Genomic DNA, 15029 nt, shown 5'->3' on the forward strand with positions numbered 1-15029 from the left:
TTGTGCTCGAGGAGGTATAGGCTTGATATTAGGAGGAAGTTCTTGACAGAGTGATTAGCCATTGGAAGGGGCTGCTCAGGGAGGTGGTGGTGTCGCTGTCCCTGGAGACATTCAAGAAAAGCCTGGCTGAGACAGTGCCATGGTCTAGTTAATTGGACAGGACTGAGTGATAGTTTGGACTGGATGATCTTGGAGGTCTCTTCCAACCTGGTTGTTTCTATGATTGGACTCTCTCAAGGAGATTCCTGTCCCTCTTGAACCAGAGAGCCCAAAGCTGGATTTCATTATTCTGGGTGGGGCCTCTCCGGGGTAGAGTAGAGAGGGAGGAGAACCTCCCTCGACCTGTTGGCTGCACTCCTCTTAATGCACTCCAGGATGCTGTTGGCCTTCTTGGCCATGAGGGCATGTTGCTGTCCATGGAGAACTTGTCCACCAGGACTCTCAGGTCCTTCTCCATGGGACTGCTCTCCAGCAGATCACCTCCTAACCTGTACTGGTGCAGTTTATTATTCCTTCCCAGGTGCATGACTCTGCACTTACAACATTGCTCTAGACCTTCTTAAAGCTGTATCAACCTAGTGCCAATTGTCTTCTCTTTCTCTTCAAGTGTTCTTATCTGTGAGTTGTAGCCTTTCAGGTAGACTTGATAAGTGAAAATCTAAAATGGTTGTTGTATTGCAGCTTTAAAACATGCATATACTAAAGCCATTCAGAAGTAAGGAGCTGGACCTGCACATTGGGTTTTAGCCATTCACCCAAAGACAGAACTATAACTGCATCTAGCCTTAAATTTTGTAGAAGTAAATTTAATGGTGAGCACAATCACACTGTGGGGATTGTTTTCAGTGCTGCTTTATTAAGTTATGTAATGGCAAGAGCTCCAACTTCTGAGATTGTTGAAGTGGTATATTTAGAGACTGTGTTAGGATGCCTGTCAGTAGCAAGTGCATGGGTTTTCAAAGTGCAGAGATTTTTACCTAGATACTGCTGCAGCTTGTGATTTCTATTTAAATAATTTGGAGGTTTTAAGCTTTAACACCCTGCTTTTTAAAAGATGTTTTAAAATCTTGTTTCATTCCCCAAAGATTTGTTTTCTGCTGTTGCGATTAGATGATGACAGCTAGCTGGCTTTTAAAATTGATCAGGAAGTATTCTGGCAGTCATTCAGTGTTGTAATAGCACTTTAATGGATATGAGCTATTCACCCAGATCAGACTCAATGTCAAAACAGGCGAAAATACAGCTGTCACTCTGGACAAGAAGTTACACATATGCAAGCAGCTGCTAATAATACTGGAAAGGAAGTGGTGCAGTAATGCTTTAAAGGTGCATGTGTGTATATGCGTGCATACTGCTTCTACATGTGTAGATGCCACATAACAAACACACTAGAGACAATTATTTTCTGGCCTTGGGTGTGCAGAGGGGAAAAAAAGTGAAATGTAGCATAACTTCCTTAGGAGTATTCTCTTTACTGTGAGGGTAGTGGAACACTGGAACAGGTTGCCTAGGAAAGTAGCTGAGCCCCTGTCTCTGGAGATATTCAAGGTGAGAGTAGACAAGGCTCTGGGCAACCTGATCTAGTTGAGGATGCCCCTGCTAACTGCAGAAGGATTGGACCTTTGGAGGTCATTTCCAATCCAAATCATTCTATGATTCAATGGTTCCTCACAGGTCCCCAGAAGATAAGTTCTTTATGAGCTGGGGGCCTTCCAGTTATTTGAATTAAGAAGCTTTGAATAATATAATGTTAAGAGTTTTACTTATTTAGAAACTGATAACTTTGTGGGTCTTCATTTAATGCACATGTGCTGTTAATTTCAGTGGAGCTCCAAACATACATCTAGATCAAGAATATGTCTGTAGAAATACAGGGGGCTCTTTAAAATCACAGAAACACTCAGATGAGGGAAGACCTTCAGGATCACCAAGTCCAACCAATAATGCTATTCTACAAGGTTCACCCTAAATCATATCCCCAAGCACCACATCCAAATGACTTTTAAACACATCCAGGGTCTGTGACTCAACCACCTTCCTGGGCAGCCCATTCCAATACTTGACCACTCTTGCTGTGAAACTTTTTTTCCTAATATCTAGTCTAAACCTACCCAATCACATCTTGAGGCCATTCTCTCTTGTTCTATCACTATTTACTTGTGAGAAGAGACCAGCATCAGCCTCTCTGTAACCTTCTTTCTGATAGCTGTAGACAGTCAAGAGGTCTCTCCTCAGCCTTCTCTTCATGCTAACCATTGCCAGCTCCTTCATAAGATTTATTCTCCAGGCCCTTCCCTAGCTCTGTTTCCCTCCTCTGCACTTGCTGCAGCACCTCCACTTTTCTCTTGTAACGTGGTGCCCAAAACTGAACACAGTACTTGAGGTGTGGCTATTTTTGGTCTAGTAATTTTAATGCTGATATCTTAGTATTCATTTATATATGTTAGAATCTCCATTTTTCTTAGAGTACTTTCCCTTGTGTGTGTCCTAGGAATTAAGCTGCTAGTACATATGGCTTATTTCAAGACTCTTCACTGTCAGAGGGGTAATTGAATCATCACATGGACAAAAGCATTCATGCTTTCCTATCATGAAAAGCTGATATAGTTACACGTAGGTAGAGCTGATGTTTGCTGTATATTTCCTGAACATGGTATGTTTTCTTTCCTGTTTGGAAATTTAAGGTGGAGAGAAGTAAATGTAGAGAGTGGAAGTGCTTTGCTGTTTGGCTGAATAATGCTCAGGAAGTCAAGAAGCAGCTAAATTGGGGAATGTGTTGCAACCCCTTTTAAACTGCAGTAGCAGATCTTTTGCCTAATGTAGACTATTGCTGAAGTTGATTGGATAGTGTACAAGTGATGGTGATGTCCTTGCTTGAGTTTGGGTTTTTTTCCTATTCTTGAGTTGTTTTTTTTTCCTGCTCTTGCTTTACTGAGGCTGATGGCGAATTTTGTCCCTGTAAGGGCTGTTGTGGGTTTGTTTTGCTTTGTGTGGTTTCTGCTTTTTTTCCATAGAATTTTAACATGGTGTATTTTCCAGTGTTAAAGTCAGATGAGAATTGGGCTATGCAAATTTACAAGAAATGCAGGATGTCCTCTGAGTATTATTAAATATGTTCACATAACTTCCTAGAGGGACAAATGTAGAGGTTACAGGAGAATGTTTTGAGGAGGCCATAACATACTAAGTCACTGATATTGTGCTTGTTTATAAATGTAAAGATTCTGTGATGAAGTTTGAGAGTTAAAAATCATTTTTTATATATACACATATACTCCTGAGCTTCCCCTGCTTCAGACACACACTAAACATACAGACATCAATCTGCATTTGGCAAGTGTGATGGGGATAAAATGGGCCAGACCCTTGAGGATTAGCTGCCCTTTATCACAGTATCATCAGGGTTGGAAGAGACCTCACAGATCATCAAGTCCAACCCTTAGTGTGACTCAGAGGCATAGGAAGGACTCTGAACAGGGCAGTGGAGAAGTCTAGGCTAAAATGAGAAGTTGTTTACCTGGGCTGAGGCATCCAAGTCAGGGCTGTCCTTGGGGACAGCAAGCAGAGGAAAGCATTGTCACCTTAGATCATTGAAGCACTGAGTGGAGTAGGAGCAGACTAGCTCAGTGCAGTTCTCGTTGGCTAAAGCACTTCTGGTTTTGATGTCCCATCTGATCTACAGTGAAAATAACAGTAAACTTTAGATGCTCCTAATGTGCATGTTGCATATAGAACTATGCACTTAATAGACTTGTTTTGGTTCCTCTATAGTTCTATAAGACTTGAAATGAAACCGTTATAAATGGAATAAGCTCATGTTCTGGATAAGCAAATCTATATCATTTATTGCTTGTTATCTTTCTGAAAATTGGACATCTGTTACATCCTTTTTGTAACCTCCTCCTGGAAGAGGAGATGATGGATTTGTCCTGGGTGGCTGGATTTTTGGAAAATGATGAGGTTTAAAATATTTACAAAATACAGTTTGGGAACTGTGTTACGTTGGCTATTTAAAGAGAAATCTCTTCAGCAAAAAAAAAAAATGAAAGAGAAAACGAACAGTATTTGCTCAGAGATGATGTGGCATTATTCATTGTTTCATTTTATTTTCAAGTCAAACATTCTCTAAAACACTAACCAGAAAAAAGTCTTACTACCTGTAAATTGATTTATTTTTTAGCCCTCCACAGCTGCCTTTCCTCTCTTCAAAACCAAAATTTACTTATTTGAACAGTCATGCATGATGTTGATCTGCCTAATGTTCCTTTTCTTTTCTGCTCTCTTGCTATTCCACGAAAGATTTTCAGTGCCTGTAACTGCTCATCACATCGAGAAGAAAATGCACACCTCTGTATTCCTTTGACTTGCAGGCTTTTAGAACTGATTCCCACAATGGTAAGCACACATGGCTGCGAAATCAGGATCATGGTGGACTTGCAGCGCAGGCATCTAATGACTTGCTGTGCCTGGTATAAATTGCTCAAACAGCATCCTTCCAGGTTTTCCTCTCAAGGGAACAAATGCTTTAAAGAATGACCTTCCTCTGCCCCTGCACGTCAGCCTGGAAAGTTTCTATTTGCTATTGAATTCTTGACAAGTAATAGGCAGTACTTAAACCTACTTAGGATATAAAATGTGAAATATATGCTTTTTTCCCCTTTAAAGCAGTGTTGTTTTCTTTAATAATCATATAAGAAGTATGTTGGTGGTGGTTCAGATCTTTTTTAATTTGCTTTTTCTTTCTTTTTTTGCCCCTCCCCCTCCTCCTCTTTTTGGCTTCCTTTTTTTGGTGCCAGGGCATCCAAAAAGGCGTTTTGTTTTTAAATGCCTCTCCTAAAACTAGAAGACCTAAAACATCTTTTCAAACTTATTGTTCTCAGCCTTCTCATCCTTGAATTACACATTACTAAAGTGTTCACTCCCTCAACTGTGGAAGGACTAATAGTACCCTCTACGCTTTCAATAACTGACAATACTGAAAATATTCATTATTTTACAGTTCTTTTTCTGAAACATCAAATCTGTGAGTGTTTTACTCTAACAGAAAGCCAGCTCATTTTAGGTCATAATGCTGCAATTACTGTGTGCTTGCTTAGTCTTTGTGATCAGTTTTTCTGATAGCAGTTCTGAACTAAGTCTTGCTATTTGCACTCGGTGGAAATCCCAGAAGTTTTTTCATAATCATTTTTCTTAATAATAATTTCTAATTTTGCATAAAGATTCAGGGGACAAAATGTTATTAGAAGCCAGAAAGGATCCATGTCGGTTGTCCTCCTTTTTCAAATGGAGAAAAATAATGTGCAATTATGGCTAATTACACATAATCCTTAGTAATCCTCTGCAGAAAGTACAAGCTGTCAGGCCACAGTTCTTTTCAGGACTTTAGTTGCTTCCATGTGAATCTGAGGGGAGGTTTCTCATGATTTTTTGCATGATTTTTTGTTGTTGTTTGGGGGGTTTTTTTGTATGTTTTTAATGTGTTCAGTTCAGAGCTGACTTTTCAGCAGTCTTGGTAGGTTTTAATACATAATACCAATTGCAAAGGTAGTAGGAAAAAGCACACCTCAATAAAGCTGAAAAAGGTAATTTAAAAATAACCCAAACTTGTTTTTGCCCTTCCTTTCAGTAGCATTTGTGAGGTTTAAAACCTTTGGAGGTTTTCTCACTGGTTCATATGAAAGAAACACCTGTGGATACTTCCCAAATAAATTTGTTGTTGGAGTCTCCTTCTCTGGAGACTTTCAAAACCTGCCTGGATGCTTTCCTGTGTGAACTATCCTAGGTGATCCTGCCTTGGCAGGAGGGTTGGACTTCATCTCTGGAGGTCCCTTCCAACCTCTAAGGTTCTGTGATTCTAGAGGGACATATGCTTGTTCCTTTTGTATTAACTGTAGCACAGGGAGAATTCTTGAATTCTTAAAATAATTGCTATATTTGTGTGTAATTGAGATCTGTTGGGGTTTGGTATCCTTATTTAAAAAAGCCAACCCAAAAGAAACCAGTTGCACAAAAGCAAATCACAAGCGGTGTGAGTTAAGTCGCAGTGTCATAAAGATACTCTTCCAGCCAGTGTACTTCTCCAGGGATTAAGTCAGCTGTGCAGAATCTCACTGTGCTTTTAGGTCAATCCATGAAAATGTCGAGCGTAGAACAGAAAGTTTCTGTTCACACCATTTACTCCAAATATTGTAGTTCGGATGAGATTGTTGCTGAAGTGGCTGACTGTTTTGGTAAAAGCATCTTGCAAGTAGAAGATGCAATTTAATGTTTTGCACTTGATTGAGTTCCATTTTTTTTTCAGGTGGCTGTTTCTGTATAGAAAGTAAACAGCAGTGCAGTTTGCTTGGAACACACCCACCTGCCAGGCTTCCTTTGCCTAAAAGCATGTATATTGTGTCCAGAAAGGCCTGAGTTTTTCTTCTTGTTTTGGGTTTGTCTATTTGATTTTGTTTGTTTTTTTTTTTCTGCCTTCAGTTTTTGAGTTTGTTTTGTTATCCAGAGAGGGGTTAGTATTAATTAACACACAAGCAATATGACCATTTATCACTTTCATTGCAAGGATCTAAGGCTGATCCTTTTACACTGAGTAAGTATTTTAAAAAAAGAAAAAAAAAGGGCTTCAGCTCTTGAAGTTTAATTTCTTTTTACCACCATTATTCCTTGAGGCCTGTATTTTATGCACATACCTTTCCAGAGCATGCTTTACTGCTAATTGAACTTAACCCCAGCCCCTATGCCTATCTTTCTTTTCTTTCCCATTCTTATCTCTCACACTTTTCTTGAAGAGGAAAACTATACTCAGATTTCAAATTTCTTTAAATCTTTAATGAAGATTTTTGACAGCATAGATCACATCACTTAATGGGATGATTGAGGACTTGGAGGAAATTATAGAACTTTGTCTTGGCACTGAGAAATGCAGGATCTAGAAATCTTGGGGCATGCAGCAGCCTATAGCCACAGTAACCATTGCAGCTTATGTTACAGTTGATGTTCCTGCCACACATTTCCCCAGCCACACAATGTGTGATAGCAGCCAGTACAGCTCTTGCTGTTGTGTTCTAAGGAATCCCCACTGGGGTGCCACATCACTCAACATGTTCTTTGCAGCAGTGGAAGGCATGAATTGTGCTGTGCTGTGCTCAAGCCTTGGGCTCAGATCGAACTCTGATGAAGCCAAGTTCTGCAGCTGTATCCTTTCTCTGTGTGCCAGCCTGTGTGTCCCAGATAGCTGCCATGCTGGTGTTTGGATGATGTGGCAACCCAAAGTGTATAGAGCATTGGCCCCAGGCCATCGAGGTCAGTGAACTTCCAGTTAGACTTAGAATTGAAATTAGACCTAGTGTATGATAGGCACTCACCATGGGTTACGTTGAATTAGTGTATTTTGGGCTTTGCTCCCTGTTCCATAGGGGTGGCTTGCAGGCTCTGTCTTAAAAACTGCATGTTGAAATAGCTTAGTCTACTGTTGTCTGTAATAATTTATTCTCTTGCTAAGGTCTCTGTCCATTAATAACATAGCAATCCTCTGTTCAACCATAAATGGAAAAATGGCTTTACGTTGGCTGCCAGTGCCATCTGGGAATGCAGTAATGAATGAGGGATAAAAATGTCTTGATGCTCACATTGTTCCTTCTTAATGGGAAGAGGTAGGGCTGGATGCTAGCGCAGTGAGGCTAGAGAAGTATCTGTCCTCTTGACCTCTGTGCGTGGAACAGAGTCTGCAGCTGCTCTCCGAATCGTGATCTTTACAAAACAATCTGAAGCACCACCATGCTTTTGGATGTTCCTGAGAGGAGCCGTTTCAGACAGTTTAACTATACTCCACGTACCAGAGGAGATAAGAAATCACTCGGTGCCTGGTGTCAGCAGGAGTCTGTAGATCAAATAGCATTAGTGGATTTTGACTTTGTCCGTAGCCAGCAGGTGCTAATCATTGAAGCCTTGCTCGATGCTGTGTAAGATTTCTATACCTTTACAGCACAGCATTATGGATGTTGAGGACTTCTTGAGAAGTGGTAACTATGATGGAATTTTGCAGTACAAGTTAAGGACATTTCCTTTTGGATCATTCTGCATGGATCTCTGCCATCACTTCAGTTTATTAGTTGTAGCTACTTTGGGAAACTTTTTCCTCTTCATGCACAGCAGTCTCAGTGGTTTTGTGGCAGGCCAGTAGTACACACATTGCACAGCCACCTTTTGCCCTTCTCTGTCTCAGTGAGGGGCCCGTCTGCCTAGCTCCAACATGTAGCAGAGAGGAGCATCTGGCCCTTTGTGATTGGAAACTTGCTGGGTAACTGATTCCTTATGCAGAATTAAGGATGCTGAAATAGACCCTGATGACAGCAAAGCTTTCATGAGAGGGTTCAAAAAGTTGACATTGATGCCTCGGAACACTTGAAAAGAAATAATGACGTGGAAGTGAACTAATATAAATAATTTAATAGGAAATCTCTGTGCAGTCTCAAATACAGTCCTCTTTTGTTCTGAAATGTGTCAGTGTCTGGCTATTTTGCTAGTGTTATGGAGCCAGTATAGAGATCTAGAAAAGTTGTAAAATAATGTCACCAGCAGAATAGCAGAGTCAGAATATTTCAAAAGAACAGCAGCTTTTCAGAGAGCAAATTATGCTAACTACCATCGTGGAGGGAAGAAGCACTTTACAGATCTTACCATTTCACTGTTAGCCTGGATATGATCTTTGCAGTTAGTGAGTTACAACTTTTACAGCATATTGGGCAGAAGTGCTGGAAATCGTTTCCTGGTGTTGTGGAAGAAAGGTTGTACGATGTTATTAGCCTGTTACCCAAATAACTTGAGAAATACTCTTCTAGATTGTTTAATGCTTTACTCAGGACAGATAATTAAACAAAAAAAAAGTATAATTTTTTTTGTTTAAGAGAGAGAGGGAAGAGGGGCTGAAGCTGGCCACTGCCACTGTGAATAATCATCCACACTGTTCTACAAACCAGGGATAGTCACTAATATCCTTTGCTGGTGTAATCAGAGTTATTTGGAGTTATCAGTTGAAAACACAATATTCCACTATTTGTATCTTTCACTATACTGGTGCCTTTAAAGTATTTTGCCAGAAGTTGCATTTTCTTTGCACTGAGCCTGACTTTGTGCCTGTGCCTAACTGTCAGTCCTTTAAGTTTTGAAGCCTTTTGGCTTAGGTGTATGTAGCTTAATGATGTTTTTGTAAATTATGAGAATATTGCATATAGTTGTCTTCAGCAACATGAATATAGGAACAAAGTAGAGCTTCATTAGTAGGCTTAATTTATAACTTTTTTTTTGTGGGTTTAAGGTAACATTTGTAGGTACTCAGCTGGAAGGTGATTGACCTTGTCTTATACAGGGCTTGAGAATTTTTGTTTGTTTTATTGGGGGGATTTTGTGGTGATGTTTGGGGTTTTTTTTTTTTTTCGGTGGGTTTTGTTGCTTTTTGGTGTGGATCTTTTTTTTCCTCCTCCTTCTTCTCAGAGTAGTCTTCTGCTATCGGGTTGCAATCTAATTTCCATTGTATTCATTCTACTATAGAAATACTTAATGTCAGGAAGGAGATATTTACTGGAATACACGAGTCCAGAATTCATCATGATTCAGTGTGAAATCCGCTCGCCCTTTGCTCCCCACCCCCTCTTGAATTGGAATGAAATGTGCCTTAAACTGAAGTGAAATACATCACATGCAGCAACAGTGGGCCCTTGCTTCGCCTCTATTCCTGGTGTGAAATCGATACACTATCTTTCCTCCTGACCTGTTCTGTGACCTCCATTGCAGCTTTCATGCTGAACAGCAATTGCTTTGAACAGTCTGGGTCTGCCACAGCTCACAAATGATTCTCAGCTTCTGTCTAAAACTGGTGCTGATAACAAAGGCTTGATTCTAAATAACGCAGTTGTAGTCATCTTGTAATTATGAGTTACATGAAAGTGCATGGTCTTCTATTAATAAGCATCTTCCATGGCATGTACAGTGTGCAGGCAGCCAGAATAATTCCTTATTGAAGATGCAGGAGTTCTGTTCCTAAATGTATCTGATAAACTTTGTTTTACGGAAGGGGAGAAATGTAGCAGATACTTCAAGAGCCTGTCCATGGTCTTTTTAAGTGCAAACACATTTTTCTTTGACTTCATCACTGACTAATATGGTAATTCCAAAAAATTTCGGTTTTTTGTTGACTTTTGAATTTCCAGAGAAAATTGATATTGGATGATGCATGCATTCAAAGAAGGGAGATTGTTGCATGAACTAAGATATTTTAAAGCTGTTGAAAATGAAGCAAAAGCCAATCCTTCACTTAAAAAGAAAAATTCAAAACAGAGAGGAAAATACATTCAACAATCCTGATTGCTAACTAAGAGTGATTCAGGAAATACCAGCATTTTGGATCTTTCTTTCTTTATTTATTTATTTATTTATTTATTTATTTATTGAGGGTGATTTACCAGAGGATTACTGAAAGGAAAGACAAATTGAAGTACTGATGGGCATTTATGCTTGCATTAAGAAGTCTATTGTGCCGTTAGCTAGATTACTTTAATAGTCTTTGCTGGCTTTTGAAATCAAGAAGCTGCATGAACTGCTGGATAAGCATTCATTTTTTCCAAAATTTTGTGGTAGGAAATAGGATGTCCTCAGATTTCCATTGTGAAATGAGTGTCTCTTAATGGAGCATTCCTCTGTTCTTTTCCTCCACAAAACTAAAGTGTGACCGTAAGCAATCTTGGCGTCATGGCTGAAGTTAAAACAAGCTTTCAATGCAGCATAGTTTATTAGGCAATGCTTAACTCTGTAATGATGACTACACTGTCTGGATTTCACTTATTTTATCAATGTTTGCAATGAAATGAGTAACAGAGAATATTGCTCTCCTTATGTATACATTTTAACAATACTTAACTAGATGAATATTTTTATTACTTCTTCGTGTGCTCATTCTGGCTGTTACTAGCTTAGATTTCTTACCAGCATGTGGAAAGAGAGAGATGTATAGCAATAATGTAATAATGTCTCTATAATACAAAGAACCATAGCACTGGTGTCAGACTGGGTAGTATGTTATTGAAATACTATCTGTGACATGATATCTGTTTGCAACACTTTCTAGGGATCTCTGTAGCGTTAGTTTTGCCTTTTGTGGACACCTTTATTTGGAGAGCTTAAGGTGTGTTAAGACTTGCTGTGATTCCAAAATGTATATATACATTTTTAATACAGTGACTCAAGTGATAATGATGAAATATCACTGTCTAGTAGCATTGTTAAATAAACCCAAGCGAAAACCAACCACGCAGCTGAAACAATTAAAATCAATCTGTTTTAAGAGTTGTCTCAAAACAAGCCTAAATGGGGAGATAGCTGGGAATCAAAAATAAAACAAACAGGTGGTGCTGCTGGGAAGCTTTATTCTCCCACTCTATGCAAGTTGAAATGCTTCCTAGGAAAAAAAAAAGTTCTACTGTGTTTTTCTGGGTCCTTCAGTACCACCAGCTGTTTTCTATCCATTAGTACATCTAGATTGCCTTATGTTTTCACTCATTGCCCATGAAGAGGTGTGTACTACAAAAAAGATGCTTTTCAGTGTAAGTCCAAGAGAGCAACAGGGAAAGAGCCCTAGTTCCAAATATTTTATTAAATTTCCCTAGCCAGAGGTTTGTTTTCGGTTTTATTGTGAATATGAAGAAGTAATATGGTGTATGTTCCCCTCCAATGAATTGCTGTGCAACAAGACTTGATGCTAATTCTACCATTCCCAAAAATCAGGTAACAAGCAGTTTATCTTCTAAATAATACTCCTGAGTACTAAACCTGAAATGTTTTGGCTTCAGCCCAAGTCAAACTTCAGGAAGCTTATTCACAGGAGCATATTCCCTACCTCTGTAAATTTAATTGTTGTTATGAATAGAATACATGTGTCAAGATGCTGCTTGTGAATTTTACCTGCTTACTTTTTGTTCCTGAAGCAGAAGCAGCATGAAGTTTGATCTTATTTTTTTAAATACAATTTTGTTTTCTTTTTATTTTTTCTCCTTTATTTAACAATGAAGCCTGCTATACTGGGCAAATACCCTCATCTGAGGGATTTGAACAGCTTTAGTACTGACATACGTTAGGAAAAATATTTGCCCCTGTGCTCTGCACAGCTCTGTGTAAGACCTCCCTGTATTGTGCTGTCCTAGGAGGTCCTGTCAGTGGAAATGTAGGAATAGTAACCACATGAACCCATCAGCCAAAAAAATATAGATACTGGGGCAATAAGGGCATAGACTTCCAGCCTGTGGGGCAGGTCTTACAGCATCAGTAGTGCAGGTATTTTTTCCCCTCATTCTAATATCAGGGAATCAAACCTACAACCCTATACAGACCTCTTATATAATGGACAGGTCTCCTCCTGCTACTGGTTCCATGCTTTGATGAAACAATGGCAAAAGGCTCTGAGTCTTTTAAAAAAATACTTAAGAAGAGTAAAAGTAACTTAAAAATACTTTTGTCCACTTTACAATAAAACATTCACATTTTATTTGAAAATAATAATTAAAAAATGCTTAGACCTTAGATATTTGTCACGGAAGGTAGTTTGGGAGGTTGTGGGGAAAGACACAGGGATGACTCCTATTCCTGAGAACAGTGTCTTTCCTGATCTGATAGAAATTTCTTCTCAGATGTTAATTGGAATGAGGAAAAAAATACATATTTCTGACTGTCAAAAGAGGGTTTTTTAAAGGAATGTTTGTGAGCCTTTAAAAAAGGGAATAAGATACAGAGGAAGCTTACTTCTGCTTAGTTTTATAGAGATTAAAAGAAACTGTGAGGGACTTCTGAGGCACCTCACTGAGCTAACAGGCAGCATAATGGCAAATGATTCAGTGCTGACAGATGAAACATAGTGCACGTTGGAAAAAACAATGTGAACTACTCATACACATTCCTGGCGTCTAAATTAACCTAGAGGAAATACACTGGATGTCACTGTGGGCAGCTCAGTAAAAATCTTTGCTTTAGTGTGCAACACTAAACATAAAAGCAAATAAAATGCTAAGCTATATTGAGGGATGGGGTAGGAAATAGTGTTGAAAATGCACCTAATGATACTATAGCGTGAGCATTACAACAAATATGTTGTGGTATATAGATCGATGGTGTGACATCACCTGAGTAATGTGTTCAGTTCTGATCACTGTGAGAAAATACAGCAATAATAGAGCCAGTCTGAAGCAACAAAAATCATTTGTGTTTAACATGAAGAGACTGAAGAGATTGGGTAAGTATCAAGAGAAATAAGATGAGAAATGAATGACATTCAAAATACTAACAGATGCATACACTGAGTGCTCCTATTTGCTGTTCTTACAGTGTGAGATGCAAGCAGTTACCAAGTGAAATTAGAAGTTGATAATTTAAGAATAGGAAAATGTGATGAACCTCTCTCCCCACATGGTATGATTTGTTGTTGAATTTCATTGCCCTCTGTGTCCTTGATATAAAAAAATCAGAAAAATCCAATAAAAGTAAAATATTTTCTGAAGTGGTACAGACATTTACCATTTCAGTGGGGGATGGACCAAGGGTAGGGAATTCAGGAACTCCCTTTGCTTCTGTCTGATACAGACCCATGCTGTGACCTTGGGTTCACCTTATGGTCTTTCTCATCTGCAGTCGTTTTTAATTGTGAAGCACCCAGGGCAAGACTTAACAATGCTATTCAACTGCTTAACTTGCAAGCAGATACTAATCAATATGAAGTAAGAATTAACTGTCCGTGTGGTTTGTGTATCTTGTCTCTTAGACAGAGGTCCCTGATGGTCTCTCTTTAAACACTATTTTTTATATTTCAAAAAAAGTCTTCTTGAGAAGTGATAGAACTATGCATGTGAAGCTAGATATGAGCCAATTTATAACTTCATGAACTTCCCTAACAAACTCAGGGCAGGTGTTTCTTCCAAGTTGTTTATACTTCATATGCCCATGAAATGCAGCAGAACATCAAACCCAAGCAGCATAATATGGATAGTTGCTGCAGTCTGTGCTCCTCTATAATATCAATTCAGTGGGGGGAAAAAAAAAAGCCAAAGTTCACAAACCAAAATACAGGTTAGTCTATATAATAATCAACTGCCCTAGATTTTAAGTCCTTCTAGCAATGTGAAATTTCCATCAGTTTTGCTGGAAGGAATTTTACCAGCAGAGGCCAGCCCTGAATTTTAGGAAGGGACTCATACCTGCAGGTCAACCAGAGCCTATTCATGTATCCTTTAGTATACAGGTATCCTGTTATACACTTCCATAAGGGTTTAGGATATGCATATAGGACTCTGGTTTAGGCAGTAAGCAAACACACACATAGACTGTAAGTGGTGCTTCTCAAACCAAAGGTCCATCTTGGTGATATCTTGTCATATAGTTCAGTGGTGCCTCTGAGCTATTGCATGTTCTTTTCTGCCTACAATAATGCTTCTTACATCTGATTCTGTTGTAGAGGATTTTGTAGCATTTCCACATACTGCTTGGAAATCTAATGGTGCAGAAAACACAGTCAGGTGTTTTGCAGGTGACACTAAACTGAGAAGGATTGTTGATCTGCTTGTGAGGGTAGGAAGACTCTACAGAGACCTGGACAGGCTGGATCAGAGGGCTGAGGCCCCATTTGATTCAGCAAGGCCATGGACAAGGTTCTGTGTTTATCACAGTATCACAGTATGTAACAACAACCCTGAGCAATGCTACAGGCTTGGGGAGGAGTGGCTGGAAACATGCCCAATAGTGAAAGAAATGGGGGTGTTCATCAGCAGACAGCTGAATATGAGCCAGCAGTGTGTTCAGGTGGCTACAAAGGCCAACAGCATCCTGACTTAAGAACAGTGTGACAAACAGGACCAGTGCTCAATTCTGAAGCCCTTGCTATTAAAAAAAAATATTGAGGTGCATGTCAAGGTCAACAAAGCTGGCAAAGGGCCTGGAGAACAGGTCTTCTGTGGAGTGACTGAGGGATCTGGGGTTACTTAGTCTGGAGGAAAGCA

The 15029-nt window shown here is 39.3% G+C and overlaps 1 protein-coding gene across 10 annotated transcripts in view; it reads left to right on the forward strand.

Annotated features, from left to right (window-relative positions):
* Positions 1–15029, forward strand: part of NPAS3 (neuronal PAS domain protein 3) — a 665104-nt gene that overhangs the window by 66162 nt on the left and 583913 nt on the right. The window lies entirely within an intron of this gene.

Source organism: Pogoniulus pusillus, chromosome 1, assembly GCF_015220805.1.
Source record: "Pogoniulus pusillus isolate bPogPus1 chromosome 1, bPogPus1.pri, whole genome shotgun sequence".
NCBI lineage: Eukaryota > Metazoa > Chordata > Aves > Piciformes > Lybiidae > Pogoniulus > Pogoniulus pusillus.